We start from the raw sequence: 13,025 nt of genomic DNA on the forward strand, positions 1-13,025 counted from the left end.
TAGGACATAGTTTCGGCCGCATTGCCATTCGGAGACTGACCGATAGTCGAGGTGTCTGCACGTCGATTTGTTTTGTCACGGCGTCGGATGAAAATATTCCTAATGTTTTTAAGTACTTAAAAAAGAAAAGATGTCAATGAATATACTATTATTATTAGTTTTATAACAATAAACATAATATTAATGGACGCATGTTGGATTTTTATGTCAAATTATATTTCGTTCGGCACGCGTCGTTTGCAAAATCCGCGCATCGCCTAGCCAGGATCTTTTTAGACCATGCCTCAACTGAAGTATAGCCTTAAATTAAAAACAGTTAATAATATTTAAAATTAGTTTCATATCGTACTATCCTTCATCTTTAAATTGGCACATTTTAATGACTTTTGGTTGTGGTTGCATGTCGGCGCAATCGGCATTTCCTTAGGACTGTACCTTAAAAAAAAAAATTGTAAGAATTACATTGTTCTAAAAAAGTTTTGATGCTTGTCTTATTGGTCAAGTGACAGTTACATACCTCGAAATTTTAGTCATATTTCTCTTCCAGTTTTCTGGACATCTTGAACGTTTCCTAGCTTTATTTGAAGCTATTTCCAAAGGGTGACTCTCCATCTTTCAAAATTTTGTAATTTAACACTTTGATTCACAATTTTAGCACAATAATCACGATTATAAGCCGTAGCGAAAACTCGCGCGTCAACCGCCAAAATGTACTGAGCCGCCATTTTGTCACGTGACTTTTTGTATGGGACGAAACATTTAGAGTGAAGAAAGCTGGGTTTGCTTCTGAAGCTAATTTTTAACAACGATTTTCTATGGTAGAAAGCCAAGTTTGTTAGTAAAACATCAGCTCACAACGTGTAGAATTTTTAGCTTTATGATTCTGCATTCATAGGTTAAAAAGTCATTTTTTGTCAGAAAGCTTCTGACCCCCTCAAATAGAGGAAATAAGCATTGCATTTTACATAATTAAAGTGTATTTAAGTTAGCTTTCAAATGGCAGATTATTATATTATATTAGTGATAATCGGCCTCCATACTTGCTTTCAACGGCTGAAGGTATTTGTACTTATTTAATTTTTTTTAAGCCTTTAAGCTTTCCTGATATAGTTGAGGGAGGCTGTCAAAAAATTTCGCTTGCATAATAGTAGGTACTTTAATTTATTCATCACTAGAACGCAGTTTGAAATTAATATTTCCATTAATTCCATCCATTATATTGCAGTGCTCGAATATTAGTTACGACTGTGTCTTCTAGTTTTCCTCCTGGTCGTATGGATTTGTAAAATTTAACATTAATTTTTTTGAAAAAATGATGCTACTCGTATAAATAAATGTGACATGTATGGTTTAGGTTTTTTCCTGGCTTCATTAAACGCAGTTACATAATTAGCATGAACATATTTTTTTTGATTTCTCAACCTCTTCAATTACTGAGCGCATCGATCAACCTTAATTTGAGTACGGTCCTTCTCCATTTTTTATTATACAGTGGTGATATTACGTGGCATTGCAATATTTAATAAAGCATTAGCGAGTACTACATATTTTTCTGGTTTGTAGCTCCATCACTATACAGAATAATGGTTTTATAGTAGTCAGAAAGAGGTAGAAAAGGATGAATCTAGAAAGTGACACTAGAACATATGAACATATGAACATATGACTAGAATTATGACACTAGAAAGCTAATTTGTAGTAAGCCCACATTCGACTTCAATCCAAACACAGCAATGACCACCAATCGTTTTTGGTTGTAGAGGGTAAAATTATGAATGCCAAGTTTTGTTTTAAAATATGCGCTGGAAACATTAGATTTTGGATATAACAAAACACATTGTAAGTCCATTGTAAACGCGATGTTGTCAAATTGGAAGCGATTGCAGCGTTGCCAATGGCTGCGCGTTCAAATCTACAAACCCCGCCTACAAACTTATCTGGAGAATGATATGGGGGAGCCACTGTCGAAAACTACCCAATCAAGACTCGTAACTGGACAAATCTGACATTAGCATGACGTTTTTCAATATGGCGTCCTATGGTAGTTCGTAGTTCCATTTTTGACCATTCTCCAGATAGTTTGTAGGTCTGCAGTCTATACTTTATGCCTACACGGTAAGTACATCATGCCAACTGGATTCTGATAAACGTGTTTAACTATAAATGTAAATAAAGTTATTTCGGTATCGCACGTTAGTAAATCTTTATTTTTTACCTGGCTGATTTGGTATATTTTTAGTACACAATTTTTAAAATTTCTGCTGGTCGATTTGAGTTCTTTCCCCTTCCATACAATAGGATTTGTTTATATTGAATGCCTATGTGCACATACTTGTAGTGGAATATTCCAGGTTCATCCTTCAAATACTTCAAACTTTTGACGAGAAGCCAATTGACCGGTTATAACATTTATTGGACAATAATTCACGTAGGTATATCAAAGAAATTATCATATTTAACCTGCGGATTTTGCAATGGTAATGGTTTCTCCATGCCAAACGTGTTATACTCTGTCTCTTTAATAATCATCTTTTGCTCTGCATCCAGTATGTCATATTGCATCCATCTTCATTAAGCGTGTCGCACGTATTCCACGCATCTTTCTTTAGGGTGAATGAATTGTAGAATATTTTTCTGAACATGGATTCAGAGAATAATTTTGCAAATATTCATTTCATTTTATATAATTTTATTGTATGAGGATTTGAATAAAACAAATATTTCCTCTGTGCTATCTGGATATGCCTAGTTGATATTTTTGCCTAAGATTGATGGTTGGGTCGCATTCAGACCCGGAGGAGGTGACAGGAGGTTTTAAATGGTTAATTATTAACTTTACATCATAACATCGATGATTATTTCTGAATACTGAATCATACCATCTTGGTTTTCATCAGTTGTGGGTTGTCGGCTGCCATCCGTATTGGGACACTCAGTGACACTTCGCAGCTGACATTCGAAGCTGGATGACAATGGATTTTCTTTTGAATTTTCCATTTGGTTTCTGTAACGTTTATTTAAATAGAACTGAAAGTTCTATTTAATAATGTTCTAGTAATAAACCATTAACTAAATGGCTATCTGATACTTACGTATATTGCAGCTAAAAGAGGATTACTGACTTTACCTTTATCGGACTTATAATTCTGGTTCTGCTCGTGCCGACCTCGTTCTCACCTCCACCTTCCCTTGCCACCTTTCGGTGTAGAGCATGAGATTCTCTTTATCAAAAGGAGTGGATACGGCCACTATTCGTAGCAGCTAAATCCACGCCGGGAAGCATCTCCCTTGGCGCGGATTCCCAGACTCACAAAGACTCTACGGAGTTGTGTCGTAAATTCCATATGCATGACTTACATGCAAGCTCTACGTTTACAATATTTGGGAAACATTACAAAGAGGTCAACTTAACTTTCATCTGGTATTCACAGCACAGGCTGTGACGCAGCACGTCTCAGACCAGCAGGAGTTCAAGCGTATTTCATGGCCGCAATGCCACTCATTATTTGCTGTCTATCCCCTGTGGATCTCTACGTTACTGCTAGCACACGAAATCATCGTCCAGATGTAACATTTTGTAGAATACAGCAATTCTGAAATTGATAACAAACTTATGTATGCAAAACAAACAACATTTCTTACATTAGTTAGGCTTATTTTGTTACGTAGAAACGCAACTATAGTAATTCTTAACAATAATATGAGAATTCATATTTTTTTTTATAAAAATAAAATCTTATACATTTTCATCGTGCATACCGCACAATAATTTTCACATAGTGAGTACAGTTTTTCTATGGTATTCCCATCAGGTATGAATGTCCTTGAACAGACATGTTTGTGCTCTTTCCATATTGAAAGAGTTTACATTTTGGTTATAAATTACTAGCAAGTATGATCATATTGTGATTCAAGTATACTTGTTAAGACATAAATATGTATTTTAACCATAGTTTGTGTGGCACAGACTGCTACATTACTTTTGTAAGTACCATGACCAGGTGATGATGGTACGTTCGCAGTTGCATTTTAACTACATTGTTAAATGCTAAATTATACTAAATTTAAATTATATTGTTAAATACTAGGGGGACGGCACATGTTACCCTATGTAATAATAACTAAATCCCGGTAAGGTAGATCCTTCATCGATACGATGCAGAACGCCATATTGCGGGTGTCTCTCAGTGAAACATAATGAATGCCGTGTACCTTGGAGGGGTACATAACTTTGTAAGTTGCAAGACAACCATTCGTGTCATTCATTCACTGATGTTCCAAGAGACGAGACAGCTTTGGTGCTATCATGTTTACTTTGTGCGAAGGGTGGCTTACGCGCTATCGCTGTAAAACATGAAAGTTTGAACACTTATTTAACTATACTTATTATCGAAATGACAATCATATATATATCACAAATTTATGCTGTTGATTATGTTTTGATTTGCGAGATTTGCGTCCTGTATGTCTTCAATGGAGGTCTTTCTGCCATCATTCAGGCTGATGAATACGTAACGCTATTCAGTCGCGCACAGAGGGGTTTGTTTTTGGGTCCGGACCCTACCCCGGAAACGAAAAATACAAATTATTTAGGTAAACGAAATATTTCTTCTTCTTCTTCATGATCTCATGACTGAGGATCGTGACGCGGGTGAATAGGACAGCCACTTCAGCCAAAGTCAATGAAACATCGTGCATACTTTTATGTTACTTAAAAATGTTTCCAGATGAAAAAAATATATAACATACATTGCATACAAAATTTCTGTGATAAAATAAAGTTCTGTTTAATCTCAGGCGGACTTCTTTTGCAGAAGCAAGCGCGATCATCTCTTTTGATGTCCAGTTCGTGAATTTCAATTTTATAAAATGGCTCTGCGGATTGTCCCTCAAAGATATTGTGTGCCTAGAATCCATGTTGCGGGTCTGTCAAAGTTTCCGAATATGTCCGGACAAGAAATAATATGTGTTCTATATTTTGCAATATTACGTAGAAAGAGTATAGGAAAAGATATAAATTATAAGAACTGACTGGCGTTGTGCAGAAAGCAACCAACTGAAACTTTATCGCGAAATTAATAGCGTTATAATTTTTCATTTTCACAAAAAAAATGAAAAACACAAATTTGCAATTCTATCTATTCAATATATTCTATTTTAAATTGGAATATGGATACTGATATTATTTTGATATACCGAATTTCCACTGAAAATGTCCTGTATTACATTACTAGATCACCGGTAGTGCCACTGCGATTACTATTATAAATGCACGTTCGACTAACGAAATTGTATCTTATATGCTTGGTATTTCTTCAATAGCTAATATAATATACATTATAGATGTCAGATCTTCAGTTGTTTCGTATGTGTAGATCCAACATCTATTATTTGTATGTAGAAGGTTGCGTCGCGCGTGTGATGATATGTTCAGGGCACAATTGAAATAAGACGCAGCATTGACATTGTTTGTTGTATATTCTGGTAAAAACATTTTGGATTGTACACGGCATTACGAATAAAGATACATTGATATTGAAAGTTGATTACGTAGGATTTTACATTATGAATTTTGATTGAGTTTGGATTTTCACGGAGTCACGAGTGAATATCTGACTGTACTGTTTAATGCCTAAAATGCGACTAACTTATTGGCTCTTATTTCTGCTTAGTATTATTGTCTGTGCTACACGAATGACCACAGACAATAATACGTCGGTTGTGGAGTTGGGTAAACCTCTACAGGAGTCTCCCTGCTTTTTTAAAAAGTTGTGGGTGAGATGACATTTTGTAAATTTGTGAGTTAGTGAGTTTGGACTTACCTAGAATCATCTAAACGTGGAGCTGTGCAGTCTAAATTGTGAGTACATATTGTGCATGTACTGAAGGCGGATTGCACGGTCTTTGTTTGTTTTGTTCTACAGGTTGATGATGATGCTTGATATGCTACTATATTTGCTGAGGTCAATACCTAGTTTGAATAGTGAAAGATTGTTTTGACGTTTGATTGTAAACAATAATGTCGATTGTTATGACAGTTGAAAGAATTTGGTTTGTTGTTATAAAATGTGGTCATTAGTTAAATGCAAGATTATTGTTACCTTTAATTCGACTGATTGCCTGCGCTGGCGAAGTGATGTAGGTTGAGTCTAATTGAGTAATTTGCTGCGCTCGGTTTCAAAAACATGAATTTGTAATGCGATTTGGTGTGTACCTACATGCGTTGATAGAATGATAATTATTATTACGAATATAAAATTTAATTTTGAAATATTTTTGCATTCTGCGAATAACAATTATTACGTATTCTAGGAAGGATGTTTGCGATAATGATATGGTTGGTAAATGCAAAATATGATATGTGATGGAAATGAGTGAATCAAGCCATAACGTGTATATTCAAGCACTTTGTTTTAGGCCACACTGTTATATTAATAACAATTTTGAGGTCAGCCAATGAGGTAGCTTGACTGCACATATCTGTTCTAGACTGTTCCAAGTCATTCCAGATTTCTTTCCATCACTTACATACTTGTACATAAATGGGCCAAAACATTCCATACAATATAACGCTACTTGGCATAATTCGCATTGATACATGCTTCTTTTTTTATGAGTTTTTGAACTACAATACCCACATGGGCGGCTAGTAGTTTTCTTTGGGAAATGGTGTCTTTAAGTTGTGCATAATGTCTTTGATTTCTTCAGGACTGGATTGCGGTTTGTGTTCTGGTTTTGTGGTATTGGGGTCGGAGGCTGATCTGGTTCTGTTGCCAGTGTGGGCAGCGTTCTGTCAGCATCTGTGAATGCCATCCTCGTGTGTTCGGGATGCTTCAGGCATCCTCTATAATTGGCCGGATCTGTCCCATTTTCTTTTGTGCAGTCCGGTCCTGCACATCGTACGCAACTTGGACTGGCGTGGCGACAGCTAGCCGAGTGTCCATCGCCTTGACAGCGGTGACACTGTCCCCGGCATGTCCGGTGGCTTAGCGGTTCCAATTTTATTTTAAATTGGAATATGGATGCTGATATTTTTTTCATAGAACGAATTTCCACTGAAAATGTCCCGTATTACATTAATAGATCGAGTATTCGAGCATATTCTAACGAAAATGGTACCGCATGAAGTCAAGCGATGCATCACTTTCATCACGGTTATGATAATTATTATTGGATGTATCGGTGCGCGGGCAAGCTTAACTAATATTGATATTTTCTTATATACATAAATTTATGTGTATAATAATATTACAATTTTCTCAATTTGCTTGGGGGTGCTGCAGTTCCGCAGTGCATACGGACGAGCCGCCACTGGTCAAATCACTATTCCGACCATATTTTGAACGAAAATTGCGACTAGCTGCCAAACCTTCATTATTTTTAAAATATTGCTCAACAATGAAAACGCGTTGTTCTTTTGTGTAGCGCTCCATTTTTAATAACCCTGAACTGTCAGCTGTCACGCTGTCTTTTTTTCGTTGTCAACACTTGGTGCAAAATTGTGCAAAATTCAAATCTTACGTGAATTGATGGTCATCCTTTATATTTTGTCTATGTATAAATTTTTTTACATACATTATAATAATATGTTGTTCAAACATGTACATTTCTATTTTTGCCAACATAATGTACGTCATATATGGCTCCATGATTGTCATTACTACACTGCCTGACATATCTATATATTATTATGTTATATTGTGTTATATATTCTGTCTTGTTTGTCCAGTATAATTTTATTATTAACCTGCAGTTGCCATGAGCGAGTTAAATTGCAAAGTTTGTATAGCGAGGTAACTCACATTTTCTTTTCAATGTTATGTCTATTTTCTCTCTTCCTCTCTCTACATGTAATTCTCAGATCAATATTTTATCATTTTAGTGTGAAAATATCAATTTATTTTATTCAAAGCATAGCTGACCTACACTCACCTAATAAAATTGACAGGGCAGTGAAAAGGTTGTGAGTTGTGTAACCTATTACAATATTCATTCATTCATTGTCATATCATAAAATAATATTATGTATGTATATTGCTAATTGAAGAATTATTGTACCACCTTCAAATAAATAAAATGCCATGTTATTGTTACAAAATGTCTTCTCATTTATATATTATTATTTTCTTTTTACTTTGTGTATTCTTGAAGATATCATTAAAACTCCTCTGACTAATTCCGTACCCTAAGGGTTTGTTTGCACAGACTCAGTGCTAATCATTAGTACTCGAGACTTAGGGAAGCTTGGTATGACTTGACTGGTGTAGTCACTGGCACCCTTCTGCTCTTTCGCGCGGACTTTAGCGGGCCGATGTTAGCACGCTGGCATTAGCGCTCCGGAATAAGCACGCAATACAACCCCAACTTCAGCACGCGGGACGTTAACGCGCCGACAGTAGCGCGCAAAATAATATTATTTTGTATTGTTGAGTACCTAACCTAACCTAATCGCTAATAATATTGAAATTTAAATTTGTATTTATATGTATGTGTGTTTTAAACAGTTTATACTTATGTATGTTTTATTTTAATAGCAATTTTTCGTATGTTTTTTTAATTTGTATTTTTTAATTTTAATTTATTTTGCGCGGCGATGTTTGGGTGTTCTAAATGCTGGAGGTTTGTAATTTTCAGCTGTGATATTGAGGGCTGTGGCCTGGGCCAGTTGAGTGAAGACTGAATGTTGCAACTTTTATTATGATTTCATTTTTCATTTCTGTCTCAAGCGTACATGCGCATAGTCATTCAATACAACCTAGTAAAGAGCACGTTTTGTAAACATAACCAATATTATGTCATAATAAATATATATATAAACAAATGCGTTCACATGTATGTTTTCTTTCACCTTACCCCTTATAATGTTTTCTCCCTTTCTCACTCTATTTATACACACAACTACACATTTACATATTATCTTTTCTCTCACGCCATACAGATAGATTCAAGGCAAATTTATACTAACAATAAATTCAATTACATAAACCAAAGATGTTGAAAAAACTTTCTATAGAGATGGAGCCTAAATGAATGAAATTTAACCACCACTGGACGGCTGATTAAGTTAAGCTACAAGTGACTTTGCATTGCAGGTTAATTTGTGGAGAACTTCACACCACTCCTATGACATTTATTTGGCAATTTGCAGAATGTGTGAAAAGACAATTCGTTACAATGATTAGATAAGCATCTAATAATACTACACTTTGGCATTACGATGTAATTGAAAAATCTATTAAAATTTCTATAAAACTGTTTATTACTGCAGTTAAGTAATCTCACTGAACATAAAAAAATGGCAGCCTTTGCATGTGTCTGAAAATCGGAATGTCAATTGAGCGATTTTAATATTTGTGAAGTTTACCTACTTAACTAAATGTCAAAACAGATATACTCGTATTATCCTATAAGACTCCTGTTAAATTTATAGTCCAAATTATTGGGATCGGACTAAGAATTCCAAACATAATTTTTACTTAGATGAATATTGACATGATAATTTGTAATTAACCCATTGATACAATTGGAGTCAATTTGGCGCCTCTTGTCCATAATAAAAATAATATTTTTAGTTTGTTTTCTTAAAACTCTACATGAAAAGGATCATGAAATGAAATGTGTTAATACTTGTATAAGTTTTAAAAAGATATTGAAATAGAACACAATAAAAAAGTTGTAACAGTTTTAGTAAACTTTTTTCAAATTTACTAATAAAAATTATCCGACTGTTGGTCCACTATTTTCTCTCTTTTCGTCTGTATTCAATGGGTTAAAAGAAACGAATAGCAAACCGCATTTAAATTCTTAGGAACCTGTATTTTGCTTGGGGTCAAATAATTTTACAACTTGCTGTAGTCGGAATTTTTTAACTACAGTGCGAAATCTTTACAGTGATAGGCGGCGGTTTGGTGAACTACATCCCCTCCTCTCGTTTTTCAGTACTTTCAATACTTATAAATCGAAAACCATAGACAAGATACAACACGAGCGCCGCCGCCAGGTCTCACGTTAAAGTGCCGAGGTCAATGTTGATGGATGAGCCATAATGCACCAGCACCTATGCCACGTACGCTCCACGAAAATAACTAGGATGCCGTCTGAACTGAGAGAATCTTACACTGTTTAACACTGTCATGAGACTTGTAGTTCTATAGCACACCGGTGCACCGTGAGACATTGTTAGGTGTGCCGCGGTGCATTGCTTGCAAAAAAAAAAAAACAAATAATTTTGTATATTATACGATAATTACTTAATAGCCAAATTTATGTACATGGCTGGTAATATATTTTAGCATCTGCATGAACTTAATAAAACAATGCAAAGTCAGAATGAAAATAATAGATTGACGTGCTCTGATAAATTAGAAGGAGTTGAAACAAGGATCTCTACAAATGTACCAAAGGACCTGCCAGACCACCATTGAAAACAAGCAATTAATTTTGGATCCGTCTCAAACACAATTAACTTTGCTGCAAAAGAAATTTCATCATTACATTCATTCAATCAATACGACTGGATTCGAAATCCTTTCACAACCTATGCCGAAAGTTCTTTAGAAGCGCTTTCTTTATAAATTTGAGAGGAATTAGTTGAATTGAGAAACGATGGGACTTTAAAACTAAACTTTGCCGATGTTGTATTGGCTATTTTCTGGATTTCAGTTAATAAAGAATATTCTTGGATTTCTGACGCCGCTATTGCAGTTCAGCTCCCATATCTACGATATATATATATGTGTGCTTTTCAACAATATGAGTTTTTCAACTCAAGTTATAATTAAAAATAATAAGCAGTCTTTCTTGAAGTGTCTTAACCAAGAACTTCGCGTTGCTCTTTCAAATATCAAGTCAAAAAATATATAAAACTTTTACCTTCATTGTAAGATGCTCAGGTATCACATTATTTTGTTATTATATTGATAACACAAATACATGGAAATGTACATTTAGTTCTTCTCGTGTATATTTAATTATATATCAACTAAAAAAATATAAATTAATGCAATTTTGGTGCATGGCCCCCACAGGGTGGGCGACTGACAGGGCTCTAGCCTGGGGGACCAGGCTTAGGGGACGGGACAGCGTGGCAGGTCAATCAGATAAGTAAGATAAACACAAATTACAAATTTGCTCACATACTAAAAAAGTCAACTGCAGCCCTATTTTACTACGCTGGTATTAATAATTTAAAACATGCGATTGTAGGATACAATAATTATTTATTATGATTGTGTCAATATTCGACAAATAAACCATAATTCAAGTGGATGTATTAATGAATACAAGCATTCTCTAACATACATTCAATACCATTAATTTTACCTCAAACACCATTTTAAAAATTCTATTTTAGAGTATCACACTGTCTTTAACCTTAGCAATAGGTAGGGGGGGGGGGGCAAATATCCTGGCCTGGGGTCCATATATTTTGGTGTATAAATTGTTTTAAACATTATTAAATGTTATAAGAATGCCACTTTTTCTTCTATTATAAAACACTATATAATAAAACTCGATGATAGGATTGATCAGATACAATAAGTAACATATTATTATAGTACATTTAATACCAAGTAGCTATATGCAATATGCATTTAGGTTACGTATACAATACATGTAAGATTGGAATAAAATATTAAATTATCTGCAACTGTATAATAATATTATATATACGTATATATATTATATATACATATATATATTATATTTAACTATACGGCCTAAACTTTTATATAGCGAGTTTTATATAAGTACTGTGATTTTTAGTTATTCTCGTTCTACTTCTTTCTATGCCTTACCATTATCAGACGTTTTCTCGGTATGTCGCTGATTCTTGAGCCGAGAGTATGACGTTCATCGTATACCAGAGCGTCGCTTACTTACCTTCACTTGAAAGGTCGGTGGTTCGAACCCACCCGAGCGCGTTATTTTTTCATGTGAAAAACATATCTAAAATTATTCCATAAATAAACAATACACTATTTTAGATATTTTATAGATATACTTAATAATATTTTTTATCGTCAATTATTATTTAGTCTAAGCTGATCTTGATGAATTATATCATTAACATATTAATAATAAAATGTCAAAATGTTATTTTGCATATTACAAAAGCGGCCACCCACCCAAGTACGCAATGTCGCTTAACTTCGGTGATCGGACGAGAACCGTCAGCCACTCGGCTGGTAAAATTCTGCATTAATTGCATTGAATTTTGTGCACAGCATTTTATTTTAATGCCTGTGTCACGGCGAGCGGTAAAACATATACATGTTAAAAAGGTTTTATTTTGATTTCAGCATATCCTCAGAGTAGAATCGTCAATGGAACTCTGTCTGATGATCATGAATTCCCATTTATGGTGAGTACCTACTAAAGATCGCAAGCCTGCATCGATTTTTAATGCCGAGTTCATGTAGAATATTAAATATTCACTGGTTATTTTCTACATGCACTCAGTTGTAATGAAAATGTTTTGCATTCAAAACACGTTCTGTACATACCAAAGAGGGCGGACAGTTTTCAATCTCTTTGCAATACACAGTCTTGAATAAAAATAATAAAATCAGAAAGACTGATATTTACCTACTTTTACACCTGTATGAATATTCAGACGAATATTAAAATATATACTTATTGAGAGGAATTGTTGGGTGAGTCAATCATTCCTTAATTGTAACTGAATAGTTATTCAAAATTTTCTAATTTAAATCATATTTTACTAAAATGAAAATGTGTCAAGTAAATTAAACAATCCACATTTAACATGATCATCAGTTGAACGTCTATCATTTAACCAGTGGTTCTTAACCTTTTCGAAGTCACGGTGCACTTGTCTTTTGATCATAAGAAAAAAATGCGGTGCACCAAAATCAAACGGTCATAAAACAAAGAAAATATGCGAACATAACTGTTATTACAAAACAGTCAAAGAAAAAAAATATTAAAGAAAAGATATATAAATACATGGAAAAACTGTAACTAAAATTACCCGTAACAAAATGGAATTTATTTGATCTGAA

General features: G+C 34.4%; 1 protein-coding gene across 1 annotated transcript in view; it reads left to right on the forward strand.

Moving 5' to 3' along the window:
• Positions 1-13,025, forward strand: part of LOC147079453 (cell cycle checkpoint protein RAD1-like) — a 106,988-nt gene that overhangs the window by 38,176 nt on the left and 55,787 nt on the right. Inside the window, exon 5 of the transcript XR_015069519.1 lies at positions 12,303-12,364. The gene's annotated coding sequence lies outside the window, so the exon portion shown is untranslated. The remainder of the gene's footprint in view (positions 1-12,302; positions 12,365-13,025) is intronic.

The sequence above is a fragment of the Rhyacophila brunnea genome, unplaced genomic scaffold (genome assembly GCF_057557595.1).
Source record: "Rhyacophila brunnea isolate RB1 unplaced genomic scaffold, BYU_Rbru_1.0 scaffold_1, whole genome shotgun sequence".
In the NCBI taxonomy this organism is placed as follows: Eukaryota; Metazoa; Arthropoda; class Insecta; order Trichoptera; family Rhyacophilidae; genus Rhyacophila; species Rhyacophila brunnea.